The following is a 3,380-nucleotide window of genomic DNA, read 5'->3' on the forward strand; positions in this document are numbered from 1 at the left end:
ATGACATAGTGCGCATCTTATTCCACCGCCATGACATGGTGCGCATCTTATTCCACCGCCATGACATGGTGCGCATCTTATTCCACCGCCATGACATTGGTGCGCATCTTATTCCACCGCCATGACATGGTGCGCATCTTATTCCACCGCCATGACATGGTGCGCATCTTATTCCACCGCCATGACATTAGTGCGCATCTTATTCCACCGCCATGACATAGTGCGCATCTTATTCCACCGCCATGACATGGTGCGCATCTTATTCCACCGCCATGACTTGGTGCGCATCTTATTCCACCGCCATGACTTGGTGCGCATCTTATTCCACCGCCATGACATAGTGCCCATCTTATTCCACCGCCATGACATGGTGGGCATCTTGCCCAGACAGCCATAGCCAGGAGCGCACTGGCAGCTGGACTGACAGACAGACACAGACAGACAACCAGCTAAATGTGGCCAGGGCGGTCACCTGATGATTGCTCAATCTTGACTCACGGTTCAGGAATACACTATATTACGCCTAAAGCAACAACAAGCAATGTGATTTAGATTTGGTACAAAAGGTATGTGTGGAAAAAAATGTATACTTTTATTAATGTTTTTTTAATAACGTTATTTCGTATCCACGTAACATGGAAATAATGGTTATTTTGACTGGTTATTATTGTGCCATGACAGCTTGCCTTGAGAGAGTAGTTTACTGCGGAACATTTTTTTTTAGATATCAATTTAAGTCAGCTACATTCACAACCGGTAAGGACAAGGGAGTGTCTGTCAACTAAGTGTAAGTTGGATGACTAGGTCGTTTTTCTGCAGTGATTGAAGGAAGATGACGGTGACCTACTCCAGTAAAGTCGCCAACGCCACGTTCTTCGGTTTCCATAGACTTCTACTGCGATGGAGAGGCAGCATCTACAAACTGCTTTATCGGGAGTTTATAGTCTTTGTACTGTTATATACCTTGGTGAGCCTCGTTTACAGGTAGGCATAATATTACGCTATTACGCGTTTTTCCTTAAAAACATTAGTATTGTCACAAATAAAAGTCCTCGGTGAAATATTAATCATATAATTGTTATGTTATTTGTGTATGTATATTATATAACAGTATCTATTATCTGATTTTAATGTGTTTATAACTGTGATTACAAATGAAGATGTAATATGAGCCTTTGATTTGACTTTGCATGATGGGTCCGTAATTGATTTGTATCGCTGTGATATATCAATAACTGCATGTGAACAAACCTATAATGTTACTTAATTAATTAACACATCTGTCAATCTAGACTTGCTCTCTCAGACCCTGAAAAGCGTTTCTTTGAAAAGTTGGCTCTTCACTGTAACAAGTATGCAGAACAGATTCCAGTCACGTTTGTGCTTGGTAAGTCAGCACAACTTGTGCAGGTTGATATCAGCGCATGCGCACTGAGTAGTTTATAGTATTAGCCTATTATCTCTATGAGCTACTAGCGCTGTGCTGAGATGAGAATGCCTGTTTCTACCTGAATACTGTAGAGGTGCTTTCCAGATGTGCTGAAAGTGCTTTACAGTTTAAGCGGGAAATTCACCTCATCCGCAACCCCATGTGTAGCTTGCCTGGCGACCCAAACTCTTCGCTCCAGCCAAACGCTACGCCACGCCCACATATGTTAGTTTCTTCTCCGCGGTAATGTAGCGAACATAAGAGCAGCGGAAGAATTCAGTTTGAGTCGTCGGGCAAATGTGTGTCCGCCACCTAAAAACAGAATGACAACAGAGTGCAATTCTTTCTCGATCACCACACACACACGCACACTGATACACACCCACACACACGCGCACGCACGCACGCACAAACACCGCCACACACCCACACACACACTGCGTTAACTGTCTGACTTGCTTGCTACTATCCAACCAAATGAACCCAACTGACTCCTCAACAGTGCCAGGCAACAAACTAATGATCGTGATTTGTCAACCCTTTTACTTAATAACAGAAGCTCTCCGACAGACACTGATTCCAATGGGGAAATGAACTGGTGATTGAGTTAATGGAAGGAAATCATTAGGATTCGGACCAAAGCAGGGAAAGAGGGATATTGTTGGGTTTGCTGGAGTGCTTTGCATGGCATATCAGATTGTTGCTTAATAGTGTTGTGCTTCTGTGTGAATGGCACAAAGTGGCTTTCATGACATTTATGTATCTCAGTTTATGTCAATAAAATATTGATATGGACTGGGATGAAGTTGCCCTAGACAATGATCTAGGGGTCAATTTTCTGTTTTGAGCTTGAGGCTCAAATGTAGCCTGAAGAGTACTGCACTACGTAGGAAATTAAATGTCATTTCGAAGCAGCCCTTCTCAACCCAAACCTCCTCCTTGGTTGCTACTGTAGTCATACCTGACAAAATACTGTTTTGACTTACTGTAGATCAGGGCTTTCCAACCCTGTTCCTGGAGAGATACTTTCCTGTAGGTTTTAACTCCAACCCTGTTCCTGGAGAGATACCCTCCTGTAGGTTTTAACTCCAGCCCTGTTCCTGGAGAGACACCTTCCGGTAGGTTTTAACTCCAGCCCTGTTCCTGGAGAGATACCTTCCGGTAGGTTTTAACTCCAGCCCTGTTCCTGGAGAGACACCGTCCGGTAGGTTTTAACTCCAGCCCTGTTCCTGGAGAGATACCTTCCGGTAGGTTTTAACTCCAGCCCTGTTCCTGGAGAGACACCGTCCGGTAGGTTTTAACTCCAACCCTGTTCCTGGAGATCTACTGTCCGGTAGGTTTTTACTCCAACCCTGTTTCTGGAGAGATACCCTCCTGTAGGTTTAACTCCAACCCCTGCTCCTGGAGAGATACCCTCCTGTAGGTTTTAACTCCAACCCTGCTCCTGGAGAGATACCCTCCTGTAGGTTTTAACTCCAACCCTGTTCCTGGAGAGATACCCTCCTGTAGGTTTAAACTCCAACCCTGTACCTGGAGAGATACCCTCCTGTAGGTTTTAACTCCAACCCTGCTCCTGGAGAGATACCCTCCTGTAGGTTTTGACTCCAACCCTGTTCCTGGAGAGATACCCTCCTGTAGGTTTTAACTCCAACCCTGCTCCTGGAGAGATACCCTCCTGTAGGTTTTAACTCCAACCCTGTTCCTGGAGAGATACCCTCCTGTAGGTTTAAACTCCAACCCTGTACCTGGAGAGATACCCTCCTGTAGGTTTTAACTCCAACCCTGCTCCTGGAGAGAAGACATTCCTGTCGGTTTAAACTCCAACCCTGTTCCCGGAGAGATACCTTCCTGTAGGTTTAAACTCCAACCTTGTTCCTGGAGAGATACCCTCCTGTCGGTTTAAACTCCAACCCTGTTCCCGGAGAGATACCTTCCTGTAGGTTTAAACTCC

The 3,380-nt window shown here is 45.1% G+C and overlaps 1 long non-coding RNA gene across 1 annotated transcript; it reads left to right on the forward strand.

Annotated features, from left to right (window-relative positions):
- The first annotated feature begins 342 nt into the window (after window positions 1-342).
- LOC124030954 lies at window positions 343-1,389 on the forward strand. The gene is made up of 3 exons (XR_006838055.1): window positions 343-566; window positions 820-984; window positions 1,293-1,389. It is a non-coding gene; the product is annotated as an uncharacterized LOC124030954 (long non-coding RNA).
- Window positions 1,390-3,380: the final 1,991 nt, after the last annotated feature.

The sequence above is a fragment of the Oncorhynchus gorbuscha genome, unplaced genomic scaffold, assembly GCF_021184085.1.
Source record: "Oncorhynchus gorbuscha isolate QuinsamMale2020 ecotype Even-year unplaced genomic scaffold, OgorEven_v1.0 Un_scaffold_18736, whole genome shotgun sequence".
NCBI classification, from domain to species: Eukaryota; Metazoa; Chordata; class Actinopteri; order Salmoniformes; family Salmonidae; genus Oncorhynchus; species Oncorhynchus gorbuscha.